Below are 18,698 nucleotides of genomic sequence, written 5' to 3' on the forward strand. Positions count from 1 at the left end.
ATAGTATTGAGGTGGGGGTTATACTATCACATCACCTGCCTGTGTATGTGTGTGTGTCCATAGGTCTAAGTATTAGGAGACTGTTCACACTCAGTACACTTCACATTGCCCTGCCTCACAAGATCCGCTGCTGTCATTCACCTTAGAAGTACCATTGGACACCTATCACCCCTATAAGCTCTGTAGCATGTGTGATAACTGCGTAACACTATAGTACAAGCAATTAGGTAGATAGGAGTTCTAATCTCAATACTGGCAACTGTGTGTGTGTGTGTGTGTGTGTGTGTGTGTGTGTGTGTGTGTGTGTGTGTGTGTGTGTGTGTGTGTGTGTGACAGTTGTGTGTGCAAGAGTGAAGGAATGTTTGTAGGTTAAACATTTTTAGCCCATTACCACCCAAACACTTCCCAGTGCCCCACTTTGTCACTCCTGCTGATGTCATTCCCCTTATCAGCACCTTTGGCCAGTTGTCAGCCCAGTAAGCTCCATACTGCATATGATAACTGTGTAACACTATAGTACAAATCATTAAATAGGCAGGGGTTCTACTCTCAGATCCACCAAGTGTGTGTGTGTGTGTGTGTGTGTGTGTGTGTGTGTGTGTGTGTGTGTGTGTATGTGTGTGCGTGTGTGGCTGTAAGAAGAAGTGTTTTGATAAGTTTCCCACCCAGTGTCCTACTTTATCAGTCCTGCTGATGTCATTCCCCTTATAAGCACCTTTGGCCAGTTGTCAGTCCAGTAAGCTCCTTAGCATGTGTGGTAACTGTGTAACACTATAGCACAAATAACTAGATAGGCAGAAGTTCTACTCTGACATCCAGCAAATGTGTGTGTGTGTGGATGTGTAAGTGTGTATGTTTGTAAGAAGAAGTATTTTGATAAGTTTCTCACCCAGTGCCCTTCTCTGTCAGTCCTGCTGATGCCATTCCCCTCATCAGCACCTTTGGCAGTTGTCAGCCCAGTAAGCTCTATAATGCATGCAATAACTGTGTAACACTATAGTACAAATCATAAATATATGAGATGCAGGTGTTGTTGTTTAACACTAGCACAGGAGTGTCGGTGAGTGTAACCTTGCAGTTTTACAAATCATAAATAGGCAGGGGTTCTAATTTCAGATCTGGCAAATGGGTGTGTGGGTAAGTGTGCATGTTTGTAAGAAGTATTTTGATACGTTTCCCACCCAGTGCCCTATTTATCAGTCCTTACCAGCACTTCTGACCAGTTGTCAGCCCAGTTGGCTCTGTAGCACATGCAATGACTGCATAACACTATAGTACAAATCACTAGATAGGCAGGGGTTCTAATTTCAATACTGGGAAGTAAGTGTGTGTGTGTGTGTGTGTGTATATGTGTGTGTGTGTGTGTGTGTGTGTGTGTGTGTGTGTGTGTGTGTGTGTGTGTGTGTGTGTGTGTGTGTGTGTGTGTGTGTGCATGTGTGATATGTGTGTGTGTGTGTGTGTGTGTGTGTGTGTGTGTGTGAGCATGTGTGTGTGTTTGTGCATGTGTGTGTGTGTGTGTGTGTGTGAGTGTGTGTGAGAGAATCACATCGAGTGTGTGTTATACCATTTTGACCTGTGTACCACCCTGTAAACTTCCCATTACCCTACTTTACTAGGCCTGCTGATGTCATTCACCTTAGAAGTACCTTGGGACAAGGTGAATTCATATAAGCTCCATGGCACATCTGATAACTTTGTAACACTATAGTAGAAATAACTAGATATGTACTGGGTTCTAATCTCAATACTGGCAACTGTGTGTGTGTGTGTGTGTGTGTGTGTGTGTGTGTGTGTGTGTGTGTGTGTGTGTGTGTGTGTGTGTGTGTGTGTGTGTGTGTGTGTGTGTGTGTGTGTGTGTGTGTGTGTGTGTGTTTGGGTTGAGAATTGTATCATGTGTGGGTTATAACATTTTGAGATATGCACCACCCTGTACACTTCCCCATCACCCTACTTTACAAGGCCTGCTGATGTCATTCACCTTAGAAGTACCTTGGGACAAAGTGAATTCATGTAAGCTCTGTGGCACATCTGATTGCGTAATACTATAGTATAAAATAACTAGATAGGTAAGGGTTCTAATCTCAATACTGGCAACTGTGTGTGTGTGTGTGTGTGTGTGTGTGTGTGTGTGTGTGTGTGTGTGTGTGTGTGTGTGTGTGTGTGTGTGTGTGTGTGTGTGTGTGTGTGTGCTTGGGTGAGAATCATATCCTGTGTGGGTTATACCATTTTGATGTGTGTACCATCCACGTCTGTTTACCACCTCCCAATAGCATTACTTTATATAGCATGTTAATGGCATCTGCCTCACATGCAGCACGTTACGCCATTGTACAGCCCATATCAGTCATCTGTACAGATGTGTATGGAATATCTGGATGTTTGCAACCCATATGTGGTCTGTGTCCCCTAACAGTAGCCATTTATGGGATATTGTTGCCAAATAGGTCACAGTTAGTATACTGACACACATGCCAGCATCAGATATCCTACCTAACTGAAACATCATGCTGATATAATATCTGTTACCCTATCACTTATCCAGGCTTGTAGGAGCAATAGACAATTCCAGTTGCTATGTCTGGTGGGTTATCATACCATCTATGTGGGGCATGTCATGTGTATGTAGCACTATAGTACATTACAGTGGATATGTAGGTTTACAAATCTGTCTATTGCCAACTGTGTTTGTGTTACTGTATGCACATTCCCTGTGTCAGTCTTTACTCTGTGTACTCAAAGGATATACCATTTTGTATCTCTGCTTCACCCTGTGAACTCAGGAATACATACCACAAACCTGTCATACACAGTACCATGCATGCCCTCACCAACTACATCAGGGTTGAGTGTATGGGAAAGAAATTGCATGGGCAATAGGTGCTGACAGGTGAATCTGTTGTGGTCAGTCTAATGACTAAGCTTGTGAGGAACCTACTGACAATACTCCAGTAACCTGTTCTATATGTATGAGCCTGTGGTACTACACAACACTGAGGTGACATGTCTGAAGGCTGCCTTTCTGTGACAAGGGGTATGTATGCAAGGTCACACTGTCTGACAACAGTGTCAATTACACACTGTTGCATGCATACACACCTGGCAAACATACATATAAAACTGTACCTTGGCTACGAAATGGTCGGTGTATTTTTACTCTGCCATACTCCTCGTTGGTAATGTCTGCAGGGCCATAGCCTGCAGACACAAAGACACCTGAAGCACAAACAGAATACAGCATGTCAGACTACATTCAGTCAGTGGTACTAACAGCAATAATGCATCATGGCTAATAAGGTACATACACCTTTATGTGTACCCATAACAACTGCAAGCAGACAGCACCTTACAAAGTATTACATAGCTACAGTGTAATGTATTCACCCTGTACATCAGACCCATATTAGCATGTCCTGCATTGATAGTATGGATGACAGGGATATAGCACAGGTATCATCATATGCACAGGGTGTGGTGTGGATTTGCCAGAGGCCTGGGCTGGGCCATACGATTGACATCAATGTGTATGTGTTTGGAGGGGTATTGTATAGATGGGCTGTGCAGAGGTGCTGTGTGTGTCTGGAGGAGACCTGTCTGTGATACAGATGTGTGTGTGTGTGTGTGTGTGTGTGTGTGTGTGTGTGTGTGTGTGTGTGTGTGTGTGTGCGTGTGTATGTATGTATGCACACAGACATGCCATGTGGATTCCCTATACAGGGGTATGTTGAACAGCTATGGACCATACATGGGAGGGTGTCCAGTTCACCATCTCTGGTGACAGACACATGAACTGGTCCTGCCAGGGGTCTCACTGGCACCACCAGGCCCAAGGCCAGATGTAGTACTGCTTCCTGATCATGACTGCTGTCTGCTGGATCCGTGTCTCTTACAGGACCAGCCAGGATCACGTGCCCTTGGCCTGCTCTGTTGTGATGTGGACAGCAACCCGACATTGGTAGTGCTGGTGTCACTGCCACTACAGAAGTGTAAAGGTGCAGGGCCCCATAGACTCTCAGCTGATGTTGGTGCTGACCTACGTCCACATGGCCAATGCCCATCTCCCATCACATGCTCTAGCAGAGACATGCCATGGTTGAGGATTGCCAAGGTCTGACCCCACCATTTGTTCATGGCCTCAGTGTTTTACCATGGGGCCTCAACAAGGTCACGTATGTCACCACATAAATCAGGAAGAGATGCATCCACCACACTAAGTATTTGTCTGGTGTTGAACTCACTACATGCCTGTGTATCCATGACAGCCCGAAACATGTGTCTGGTGATACCTGCTGTGGCACTTGCGACAGTGGCTTGACGAACAGCAGTCCTCCAGTGAGCATACCGCACCATCTGCCTGTGTGGGACCTCACCTGCACTCTGGCTATGGACAGTGTCCACACACACCTGCCATAGTCACCACACTAGCCAGTTCCATGCCACCACCTGCCAACTGTCCATCATCTGTGGCTGCTGGGGACGTGGCATGTGTGAGTATTATGACTGGGTGCGGGGACATTGTGGATGACTGTGGGATGGCAACTGATGGCACAGATTCAGCCCCTGACAACACCACATGTGCCTGATTATGACCATAATCATTGCCTGAGTCTGCAGAGACACTGAAATCAGATTCTGAGTGAGAGGGACCATGACCATCATGACCACCTGTGGGGGAAAGACAACATATGTAAATTAATACCTGCACTATACCGTTTGCTGCTACACATACACAGACACACACACACACACACACACACACACACACACACACACACACACACACACACACAGACACACACACACATACAGGTGAGGTGGAAGGCAGGCATTACACAGACCTCACAATAGTCAACTGGTGACATTCATAACACAGTAACACCACAACATAGACACCCTGGACAGGCCCTCAACATCATGCAGTGCAGCCCTTTCCACTTAATGTTACTACTTATATGCACCTCTGTGATATGTGAGTACTGTTAGTAGGTGATGGGCCTTTAAGTAGCACACACTGCACCCATGTACACATAATTGCTGTTCACCTGTATAGCACAGTGGCCACTCCTACAGAACATATCTCTCAATTGTGCAGAATGTCGCTGAATTTCTACATGTGTGGCTCACATTTCTGGTCTGTTCATCATAAATCCTGTGTTTGTCTGACACATTACTGGGATGATATGAGGACTGATGTCACTATTTAATAACATATTTTAAGTCTCACACTTTAAAACCTGCAGTACATGCATGTTACAACAGAACCGGTTACACTAACAACCTTCTAAGTTTACAGTGGATATTATAAGTGTAGACATCACTGTTAACATGCCAGGTTTGTCTGATATATAATATGAGACTACAGATATCATGTGATAACATTTACACACACAGACACACACTACATGCAAATGATATGGCAGATGGCATTCAGCTTAGACAATTATAGTGGTAGTTATCATACATCCCTGAGTTGCACACAACAGCATGCATGTGTTATAGCAGATGGCATGCACCTTACACAATTATAGTGGCGGTTAGCATACATACCTGTATTGCTCTATTTCTGTTAGTAGCCTATGCTCCATACCTACAACACTATGCATGCACTTTGCACGGTTGCTCCACACTGCCATGGTGTGCAACATGCACCACATGTTAACAGACCATTGCTGACCTTTGTATATCTGCCACTGATGCTGTGAGTTGACCACCGCCCCTATGTGTGAAGAAATAAGCAGAAGGGTATGTCGACTGAATACTATGTTTGCCTGAGCCCTAGCTAGCATATCTCCCCCAAAGCAGTGCATGTCGGTTCAACATTATTCTGCCTACCCCTGAGTTGAGTCTACAGACATTGTGCATGTGGCTGTACATACATGTTTGACATGGCTGTCCCTACTTTTCAATGGTGCCACAGATCAGCACAGGTTTACAGTACACTGGCCTGATGTGTGGCGTATGACCTTGCCTGTCACATGTAGTATGACATGTCTTCTGCTGACGTGTTGAATAACATGCATACATGTGTAACACAAAGGTGTCCTTTCCAATCTACAGTGTGGTAATGGTGTCTCAATGCAGGGATGTGTTATACTAACATGGGCCTTCAGCTGACGCGATGTTGTCTGTCCGCCCTACAAATATGCAGTGACATACTGCACATTGAGCTGATGTGCATAGCCATTGCAGGGCATCATGCGGCTTCACAATTGCTATACAGTGTAAGTTACTGACACAGTTCATAGCCATGACTATGTTCACATACAATACATATCTAATGTGGAATGTCACCCATGTCACTGAGGTGTATACACACTAAAGCCTAATGTGGAATGTGTGACACAGATCACAGAAGGGTATACAGATGACACCCCTGCACATCTGCAACCATATTACTGATGGCTGGCAACTATGCTCACACATGGCTAACTTAGCAGTATTCTATGTCACACATGCCATCTGCGTACCTCACACACATGAGAAGCAGGCATGACAGTGATGTCTGACACAAACAAGGTAAAAGTACTGTATCTGTGGCCTGATGTGGTTGTATGTGTATGTTGTGCAACACATGTATGTATTTGGATATTGTATAGCTGAATGCTTTTATGTCGTGACACACTCAAGATGTTCAAGACATGTTATGTGGTAGTTTCATGTTATGCCTACACAAGCTGTGCACAGGCCTGTATGATGTTTAGTGTCTCACATCTGCAATATCACCATTACACAAAGGCCATAGTTGTATTGTGTCGAGCCAATGTACAACAGAGTGTACACACATGTACATCACTTCTACTGTGTGTGTTGCTTCATGTTGCTGGCCATCCTCCATGGCCATGTGTACACATGTTCTGTCCAATGGTTGTGACGGCCGTCTTATTTCACATGTCAGTGTTATCCCATATGACATACACCCATAGATGTCATATGCTCCATTGAGGACAGGGTTATGCAGACAAAGGGTGGTATGTATGGGATGTGAGCCATCATGTTTTGCAGGATAGTTGAGCAGTGTTGCAGTCAGCCCACTACATATCATGGACATGTCAGATAGCACATGACATTGTGTGACATTCATAGCAAGGGTATAATCCACAAGGGTCTATCCTGTGGGCCGGTCATACTCCAGCTCCAACACATTTAGAGTGTGTGCACACATATGCTCTCTGTACAGTACTGTTTGTATTCCCAACATGTGTAATGCTGATATGTAGTACCTGTCCCTACAGTGAAACACACCTCCACCATTGTATTCACAGTTGTCTACACATCTGGCAATGACAGTTTGGAAGGTTTAGTGTAGGTGTTTCATATAGTCTTCAATTGTTTCACATAGGTAACCACTGTGATACATTGCAGGTCTGACCAGTGTCTATTAACAGGACCACCATACATTATGTGTATGTGTGTTATGGCAGATAGCATGCAATTAATATGATCTGTGCAGTATCAAGCCTGGTAAATAACAATTTCACCTGACACAGGCTGCTCTCCTGCAAAACACCAGAGGTACCTAAACAGGAGTGTCACAGCAGTAAGATCATTATCCACACCTGTGTGATAGCTACAGGGTGCAATGTCCATGTTAGCACAATACACTATACTATGGAGTATGCACATCAGTGCATACATAGAGTAGCAAACTATAGTATGTGGCATGTGGGCATACATACCTTGCATATGATGTTGCATTACATATTGTACAGTAACACATGTAACTCTGTGAAATATAGTTGTGTTATATGTGCAGTACTGACTTATCAGGCAACTCCAGGCTCGGTGGTTGAGAGACACCCAGCTCCACAATACCAGCTAAAGCTTGTGGATGGAGGTCTGCAGGTGTCCCCAAGTTGGCCAGTAGCTCCTTGGTACGTGTAAGTGGAGGCTGGGTGAGTGCCCCCCCCACCTGTTGCACCTTGTTCCCTGATACTTGCATTAGCATGCTGTTTCACCAGTCTTATGAGGTCAGTGGCAGTTTCAGTGCACCTGCTGATAGGTGCAATTGTGACCGCCATCATTTACCCTCCTGCGGAGTTCCTCCCACAGGGCATCCCACTGCTGTGCATCCTGTGGCACATGGCTGAAGAGTGTTGTATGGTTGTTGAGAAGGTATGGGAAGAGGACCTCATCCTCCAAGTGGGTGTACACTGGCAGCCTGCTATGTGGCATACCTGGAAGACATAATGATGGAGACAGGTCACAGTAACTCACAGAGAAGTACAGCTGAACATACATGTGTATCACATTTATTATGATTACAAATAAGTCTTTGCAAATCTACATGACACTAACACCACTGACATGTTTAAGTCACACACATTTGACACTTACTGGTGATGTGATGTTATCGCCATATATGTGTGTGTCATGTGATGACATTACTCATATTCCATGTGGATGTTGTCTTGATGTGGGCATGTCTGTTTGCCTGTACTGGTGTCTTTACCTATCAGCACATGCCTGGATGTGTTCACATTAATGCAATCGATCATAATGCTGTGTATATGTCACATATATAGTCATACATAGCCATTAGGGACATGACCTTTGAACATGCAGACTTGCAAGCATGTATGTGTTTTGCCATATACATCTACATGGCACTGTGCAGCTGTGTAGCATCCTGCCATGTATTGCCTGTGTTGCACATGTGTAACACATGGGACAATAGCTAGCCTGGTGGTATTTGTAGGGCTGGATATCAGCTATAGCATGTATGTTCATAGTGATCTAGTAGGTTATATGCCCTGGGCCATTTATGAGCCTAGGCAGACAGGTTGCCTAGCTGTAGGCAACAGACAGGTAAGTTTCAGTGGCCAGTTCAAGCAGTGCCACAGAACTGATCTACAGGGTTACTGATATATTTGGCATGCAGTCATCACACCATGTCACAGAGAGGGGCGATGTGCAGCTTCACTGGACAGGGATGCATAGTATGGCAAGAGTATGTTAAGTGTATGGGACAGAGATCTGTCAGGCATGTTGTGATCCTTGTACTAGAAAGGTGGATGTCCATGAAGTATGTGTTTATTTGGGATCAGGATGTGTTAAGTGTAGCATGTCCAATACCTCTGGGTTGGACATGGCATTATTTAGGGTAGGCTACATGCTACATAGTGGAGCTAAGGACTTGGAAGAACAGTGTAGGCCATCTACACATGGGCAATAAACCTTAAAGGAAATGTGTGATCTATTATGGGTCACATGAGTGTTGAGTATGGCTGAGCAATTATCTCTATATTCCTGGATGGCACCCTGTCATGATTAGGGGTGCCACATACGACTACCTGACTGGTGTGGTGAAGTAACTTTCAAAGGAAAGGCTACTGTCCAGCTGCATCCCATACACACACAGTTGCCATTATGTTGACCGCTGCCTAGGTGGTAGTTCATGGGTACAGGGTTTTTATCATAGGGGATGACAATGCAATACTTAGGTGTCAGATTTTGGCCATATGTCACACACCACACATATGACACACAAAAAAATTTCTGTATGTTGAACGCAGCACACATTGAGTCAACTATTGCTCCTTGTTCATAGTCATTTGCAAACATCAATAGGCAGATGCCTTCTGTGTTAGTCTGTGTGGTATAGTTAACAAAGAGGGGAAGTACCAGGAATGAACCCTGTATTACTGTGGCTGGCACTGGTTTGATGTGCGTGTATTAGTCAGACACCTTCTGTAGTGTTGGTTCTGTCAGCAGTCCAGTTGCCAACCACTCCTGTGACATAGGAATACACACCTAGTTTACTGAGTGTAGCTGGAACACAGTATGGGTGATGGTGTCCTACGACCTGGCAAGATCATGATATGCAGTGTGAATCAACCCTACTGTCATCTACATCTGTACTGAGTACATCAAATACGTTGATCATGGTTCATGGCCTTACAGACCAGACTCAGCAGGGTAGTTGTGCACTATTTACCATTATCAATGGTGTCTCCCCCTTTGTGGGGTGTGATAACTGTTGCTGTGCACCATTCGGTGTGTACACAGCCTGACATGGAGCTATGATTGAACATGATGTGTATGTGGATAGCTGATTGTTCTTACATTTTTGTAGGATATGGATACACCCTGGAATGTTGACAGGTCCCATGAAAGCTGTATATATGGCTTTAGGGAGTGCAGCTTGTACATGCATAGTTGTTATTACAGGGGCTCCTGTAGTGTACATGGATATATAACTAAGTGTACCTGTTGAGGGGTGGGAGTGGGTGTAGGTTCTCTGAAACCCTATCTGGATGAGCGGGTGCTATTTCTGTAGGTGCAGTACTTCTCATGCCATAGTGCTGTGCAGCACGGCAGGTCTTGTTATTGCCATTACGATTCATTTACACAGCTATAGAATGCTCTGTGCTTGGCCTCATAATATGTGGCTGATTAGTTTCACAGTAGCTTTGTGTGGTTTTATATGGTGTATCTGCATCTTACTGAGACTGACCAGGGATCACCTACACTCATGTGTGTTCACTCTGGCAACAGTTACTACCTTCTGTGGTACAGTTTAAAGCATGGTACCACCAGTTTGCCTTCTTGTTTGTGTTTGGTTGAATCTTGGTTCTGTTTCAATGGCCCAATCACTGCACGTATGTGGCTGCTTAAGGTTCATTTGTGTAGGATTCAGCATTTGCACATGCATTTTCCATCTGCATGGGTGCCATGAGAGTCACCACATAACATTAGCAGTGGAGATGGACTATGTGTAGCATACTGTTAGCCCTGTTTGTGTGACTACTGTGATCCAGGTCATTGGGGTTGATGGAATCCAACATGCATTGAGCGCAGGTTTTGGTACATGAGGAGTCTTCCCAGTTCATAATGGAATAGTTGAGAGTGGCCATTATTATGGTTTTCTGTCTCAGACCTAATCTTCCCCATTACAGCACATTATGACAGTTGGGACATCCACAGCATGGTGGATGATCTGTCGCAAGGTGCAATTTTAATTCTATTTTGGCACAAAGATAGTTGCTCAGCATAATGCATCTGAAGTTATGCAAGTGCATCTAGCGTGGGGGTGTACATATCCTTCAGGAATATGGACACACTTGCGGCCCGTGTGTTCCAATAAAGTTTAATGGGCAAAAGGTGAAGTATGTGTTATAACATGGTCATGCAGGTGTGCTCTCCGGAGCATTGACACATGTCTCAGCCACTCCATGTTTGGGGATTGACATATGTGTGTCCATATAGTGTTTCTGACATGTATCATTATGTAGCGAGACCCACAGTTTATTGCTTGGCTGTCTCTGTAATAGCAGTGGACCTTCACTTGAACTGTACATGATGAAGGCACTATAGGGGAAGCATGAGCCCTAGGCAGTATCCAGATTCCCAGGGATGACAGGTGCAGGCACTGTCTGGCAAAGCATCATAGTCTGTCAACCATTGTTATCCCAGGCAGACAGATACTGGATAAAAAAACACAATTTCACCAACACTTAACCAGCACTTCTTTATGTATATAAAGATACTGGATACCCTTTGACTTGCAGCACTACACTAGACAATTGTGGAATACAATCCCTTTGTCCCCGTACTGCAGTATCATTCTGGCCAATGGCAGAATGCTACCCAGACCTTGGGACATACCTGCATAGGCTACAAGACCTGACAGTTCCTACATGTGTTTCCATGCAGTTCAGGCTACTGCATCACAGATCCTGCACAACAACATGGAATATGCCAGAGCCATGTGTATAGTTCAAAAGGTGGTCTGAGTGTATGGGTATGTGGATAATCATGGCAGACAGGCAGCTGACAGTATGCATAACCTCGTATAGGTTGGTGTTTAACATAATGCTAGAGTTTGCATTCACAAATGAGTACTGTTGGGCATGTTTCCAGCCATGTGTTCTGAGGTGTGGCACAATTATTCAAACTATGTCATACAGTTTGTGTATTTCATTTTCTGTCTCTTCCAGCTTGGGAGGTCACTTGTTTGGCCAGATACTTAGAAGTGTCTGTGAATGTGTGTGAGTTCTGGTAGTGTGTGTGGGTGCCCTTACTGTGTTCTGGTAAGGGTATGTGTTGGTTGTGATGATGAGATGCATGTGTTAACCTATACCTCATGACTGTCCAGTCCAGTCATGGCTGTAGACTGGGCTGCCTTCCAGCTTACCCCTGTAGCTGCATCCCACACAATGTGTGGGGCATGGTGTTAGGTGGGTTTGGCAGTGTACATGGCAAAGAGATTACATTCCCCCAGGATGGCAACATACACAAAGCTGACATTAGTAAACACCAGTAGCTGACTAGTGGACATGCCTGTATGAGCATTCAGTACAAGTACCAAGTACTGTATTTTAGTTTACCTATTGCTTATAAAGATGTTTTAGATAGTGATGCTCACATGTAAATATTTGTGTTATGGACGTGACAACATTGGCTATTACGGAAACATTGTAGCTACCTTTAGCAGCAATCCTCCTCTGAGGAGCATATCACATCCTGTTAGTTGATTAAAGATGACGCAAGTGTCTACAGGTTTGTTTCCTTCTCTGGGTATATACTCACATATCCACTAGGACCATGAGTTCTGTTGGGAACAGACACCCACTCTCCAAACAGAGTCATGTATCAATAGACTCTGATGCCACTATCAGCATGATCAGGATATAATCAGATAGTGTAAGCCATCACCTTTGAAGCAGTTATTACACATGGGCAGCAGTCTCCTACATCTTACACTCCTACTGCAGATGTTACACTGGAGTTAAAGATGATATGCAACCTGTTTCATTACCAGTACTGTGCACTACCTTACATACAGTATGTGCAAGTGGCTGTTAGGTTGGCAATGAGAGGTTAGGCTACACAAACCTGGTAGTTCAACTAGTGTGCCTCTACTCTCAATATCCCCTCTATGTAGGTGAGCACATAGCCATTTGGCCCAGACCTGTAACAATGTTCACTACACATTTGCATAGCATGTACACATGCACAGCTGTTATTGCTTGCAAACAATACTAGAGAGGTGGATATTACATGTATGTGCATGGATAGTTACCTAGCGCTTCCAATTATATTTGCTATCATGCTGCCAAACTGTCAGATGAATATCCTTACTTGGATAGGAGGAAGCTTCTCTGTTCACCAGTGAGAGTGGGGAGCTTTGAGCAGCCTATCTGTCCCTGGAGGAGTAGTCTCAGCCCTGAAACTAGTAGCTTATTGGCCGTTTTGGGTCAATTCCTATCTGTTTCAGTTTCCCTGCTTTAAAACCCGCATCTGCATGGTTTTGCACGATTTTGCACATAGCGCAGCATCAGGCAGTGCCGCTTAAACGAGTTTAAACTATTCCCGGCTCCACAAAGTCTACTCCACGTTTTCCCTTAGAACTGTTCTAAATCTCAAAGTAAGCACTCTATTTTCATTCTAAAGCCCTGCAGTTGCTCGTATAAGTAATCTTATAAGTAAGCACTAATAAACTAAAGCACTACACCCTCTTATACTCCCTTTAAGTACTTGACTCCCTATCGGTCCTTTTTGATCAGTCAAAAAGTAGTTCCTTATACTATTCTGGCATGTCCAAATGTCAGTTTTGGGTTTACTCTACAGTCCAGCTGGTGAATCTGGGAATCTTGAGGCAATGTTACAACTGCCTTATGTACACAGACCACCCCTCCTCCTCCCAACAAGCTCAAATATATGTGAAAGATGCAATTATATAGCCAGACTAGAGGCTGAGCTCTCTCAATCCAGTACTGGCGCAGTCTGTCAGGAGGAGAAGGTAACCACACATACCACAAATCCAGTCTCACATAGACCTATCGCAGCAGCAAAACAAACACATAAACACACAAAAACATACTCGGAGGCTCTAAATAAAAATATGCCCAAGCAGCAGAAACCTCCAAAGCAGACATCCAAGCAACCACTACCACACAACAATACCCACGTATCACATAGTTCACAAAGTCAGTGTGCCACATAATCACAACCCTTAAGGCTAAACAACACACCTAATACACTTGTAATAGGTGACTCTATTGTCAGACACACTGACGTCCCACTCACCAGGCTGAACAAGGAGAAGGTCAATGTAAGCTGCCTGTCGGGTGCCAGGATCCACCACGTAACACAAGCACTCATGTCACTCCAAAGTAAGTACAAATATGACTCTGTCATTGTCCATGCTAGTGTGAATGACCTGAGACATACCTCCCTGGACTACATGAAAAGAGACATAGAGGAGCTCTCTGATCATGTAGCCCAGGCCGGTATGACCCTGACCTTGAGTAGCATCTTATCCTCACCAAGAATGATGCCACAGTATAAAGACAAAATGATCAATTTTAACAAGTGGCTAAAGTATTGGTGTCATTCAAAGGGGATCCAGTGTCTGTCAGCCTGGGATGACATGCTCGACAAGCCACGTTGCTTCACTAGGGATGGCTTGCACCTGTCACCCTGGGCTTTTGAATATTGGCTAAGTCTCTTGCCACCCCATAGTGCCTTTTAGGCAAGGCTCAAAAAACAAACCCACCTCCATAGACAACACAAGGAAAAAGAAACTAAGGGTAATGCTGCTCAATGCCAGAAGTCTAAACCTCAAAATGCACGCACTCAAGGCTCTCCTCAGTATGGAGAATATCGATATCTGTGCAGTAACAGAAACCTGGTTCAAGGCTCCTGAGAGCACCCCAGCACTACCAGGTTATACCTCATACCATGCTTTTCGGCCCCAACACTCGGACTGAACCACAAAAGGAGGGGGAGTATCCATATTCATCAAAGATACCCACACCTCCAGGTTAGTGGCACTGCACGAAGCATCAGAGACCATCCATGTGCAACTAACAGTGGGCAAAACTGCCTTTCAGTTTGTAGCCTGCTACAGACCACCCTCCCAAACTGAGGAACCTCACTCAGCTTTCCTGAGAACACTGGAGAATATAAAGGTCTCTCCAAACACCATCATATTGGGTGACTTCAACTACCCAACCATAGAGTGGGAGCACTACTCAAGCCCCAACACCCTAGCCCAGTGGTTCCTAGAATTTATAAACTCAAATGCTATGGATCAACTGGTCACCACTCCCACAAGAGGGGAAAACATATTGGACCGGATCATCACCAACATGGGGACTCTATGTTCCATACCAGAGGTATACCCCTCATTGGTAAGATATGACCATAAATTAATCTCACTGGACATCCATATCCCATCCCCACCCCAGCCAAGGAAACCACGGTGAAGAACTTCTCAAAAGCAAACTTCACACTTCTCAAAACTGAGGTGAAATCCTTCAAAGCCCCCGGGCCAGTGGAAAATACACCCCAAACCGCAGAATCCTTTACAAACGCATTCTATGGACCCCTACAGGAATGCATGGATCGTGCTATCCCAAATAAAACCAAGACTCACTCCTCCAAAGGCAGAAGACCTGTCTGGTGGACCCCAGCCATAAATAAGCTATATAAAAGAAGAAGGAAGCTACTACATGATAGAGCAAAATCCCAAAAAGGGAAGGCATCTCTGATCAGTACTAGCAAGAAACTACGATCCCTTATAAAATTATCTAAGGCCAGCTTCAAAAGAAAAATTGCACAAGACGCTAAAGATAAACACAAGGCCTTCTTTAGTTATGTCAGGAACCTGGGTGGCAACTCCCAGATATGCTCTGAGTTAGTGCAAAATGGCAAAAAATACACTGAACCCACAGACATTGCCACCATCCTGGCAGACAGGTTCAGTGCAAACTTCCCCCCCCTTCCCTCCCAAAAGAGCAAATGTCTATCCCAACAAAGTGTAGCCTCCCTGACGTCACAGATGCACAAGTGAGAGCTGCCCTCTCCAAAGCAAAAAACACAGCATCAATGGGACCAGACGGTGTCCTGGGCTGCATCTTACACGAGCTCCAAGAAGAACTGAACCCTCAGATAAAGTCACTGTTCAATCTCAGCCTTACTACAGAATATGTACCCAAGGAATGGCGTACAGCAACAGTGATCCCACTCCACAAAGGTGGTGCCACAACGGACCCCGGAAACTATTGCCCTATAAGCCTGACTAGCCTGGTCTGCAAAGCTATGGAGCGTATCATCATGGAACTCATAAACAAAGACATTGGGAACCTCCAAACACTGGATCCTACCCAATTCGGCTTTGTTAAGGGCAGATCTTGCCTCTTGAACCTGGTCGACTTCTTTGAAACAGTCGCCAAGGCCATAGATGAAGGGAAGATAGTCCATACAGCCTACCTGAACCTCGCAAAAGCCTTCGACACAATACCCCACTCGGGCATCATAAATAAGCTCACCAGCTTAAATATCAACCCCTATGTCACAAGATGGGTTGCAAACTGGCTCAGGGATAGAACCCACATGGTCAGAACTGCAGGCGCCATGTCAGACTCTAAACCAGTTACAAGTGGCATCCCACAAGGCTCAGTCCTGGGACCTCTTGTTCGGTATATATTTCTCTGAGGTACAGGCTAACACGGAGGACTATGGCTGGCCAAGTTTGCAGATGACTGCAAAGTGGGTGCCATAATTGACTCACTGACTGACACAAGCATCCTCCAAAAGGGTCTCACAGAGACGGATAGCTGGTGCCAGAGCCATGGCCTAAAGCTAAATGTTAAAAAGTGCATAGTCATCCCCTTTGGGAAAACAAAGTGCCCACAAATTACCACATAGGTGGTAATCCATTAAGTACGGAAGAAGTAATTAGGATTTGGGGACCCAAGTAGATAGCAATCTTTCCTTTGACAATCACGTTGCCAAAGTGGTTAGAAAGACCTTCTATATAGCCCACCTTATCACGAAAGGGTTCACATCTAGATCAAGAGAGGTCATTGTGCCCTCTACTCATCCCTCATCAGGCCCATAATTGAATACAATGCCCCATTTGGGATGTACCTTACCTGACATCTGCAGCAACTGGAAAGACCCCAGAAGTACCTCACCAAGAGGATCAAGGGACTCAAACAGATGCCCTACGCAGTTAGGCTAAAGAAACTCCACCTCTACTCAGTTGCTTACTGCCTACTCAGAGGCGATCTGTGCCTGACGTATAAAGCCATGTCCAAACCAGAATGAATGGACATGCTCCACCTCAGGAAATCCAAATCCCTTAGAGCTACATGCTCCAGGGACTTAAACCTCAGCACAGAAATAAATAGGACATGCTGGAGGGACAGATTTATATCCCAGAGGCTCCCCTCACTCTGGAACAAAATCCTAATCCATGTTAAGCAGAGCCCCTCAATGACCCTCTTCAAGAGAAATCTTGACGAGTGGATGGGAGATTGTAGCTTTACCCCTGGGATCTCTTCTGTGTCCCTACTAGACAGAGGCACCGTAAACTAACCTTAAAAGGGCTATCTTCTGTGACCTACTATACAGAGGCACAGTCAACTAATCTAAAAGGGTGGTGAAAGCCAAACACACTCTGGCTAGGCTTATAAATGCCCTAGGGCAGCTAGCCTAGTATCAACCTATGAACCTATGAACCTATATGAATCCTGTTATTGAGTATTGTAATTGCCAATAGACATAAGTATCGTTTGCATAACATAACAGAACTGCTATGTAGAATGGAATACAGATCTGCCTAAAATATTGTACATTACACAGTTATTGGCACAATATCCCACAATGCACACCATATTTGCACAGTAAGCCCACCTTTGACATGTTCATCTTACTTATACACCCATACATATGTCGACTGTTACAATATATAGACATATACTATCCCCTGTTATAGCACATACTTGTTGGACCAATCCTGACACTGACAGTGGCTGGAAGCAAATTGGTGAGTTGCAAGCCCATATCATCCCTTTTGGTGTATGCGGAGTTTGCCTTGTGACCTACAGCAGTACACACATAGAATACTACAAGCATTACTACTGCTCAACAATATATCGCTACAAGATAGATATTTCCACATTATGCATTGATTACACTGTAATTCTTACAGAACAGGTACTACATACACAGACATACTACATGTTATACATACCTTCTTAGTAATTGGAGGTGTTATTGACTAGTATAATACTTATTTTTGGTTCGTCTTTCAGTGTTTTGTACTGTCCTACAGGTAGATACAGATGGTTTGAATGTGTGACAAGGCAACCTTATATAGTTACAGATCAGTAACATGTGCTATCCCGATAACCAATTGGTGTTCCTAAGTAGCTAATTACATGCACATCAGCTGCGCTGCTACTGCCTTAGCCAATACCATGGCAAAAGTGGAGTATAATTGAGTACTCCACATGGGTGTTGTCCCTTTGCTTACTTCTGAGGAAGACAGCCTGGAAGTGTTGTTTGTAATAGGTTCATAGGTAGGTGCTAGGCTATCTGCCTGAAGGCATTTATAAGCCTAGCTAGAATGTGTTGGCTTTACCACCCCCTTAGATTAGTTCCCTGTGCATCTGTCCAGTAGAGCAACTGAAGTGATCCCCGAGGTAAACTTTCTGTTTCCCATCCACTCGTCAAGGTTTCTTTTGAAGAGTGTTAGTGAGGAGCTCTGCCTAATGTAGATTGGGATCTTGTTCCAAGGCATGGGAAGTCTCTGGGACAGGAATCTATCCTCCAGCATGTCCTATTTATTGTTGTGGTGAGGTTTAGATCCCTAGACCATGTGGTTTGAGGGGATAAGGTTTTCTTTAGGTGGAGCATGTCCATCAATTCTGGGTTGGACATATGACTTTGTATGTCAGGCAGAGATCACC

This window comes from Protopterus annectens, chromosome 17.part0, assembly GCF_019279795.1.
Source record: "Protopterus annectens isolate FY-2018-M chromosome 17.part0, PAN1.0, whole genome shotgun sequence".
NCBI lineage: Eukaryota > Metazoa > Chordata > Ceratodontiformes > Protopteridae > Protopterus > Protopterus annectens.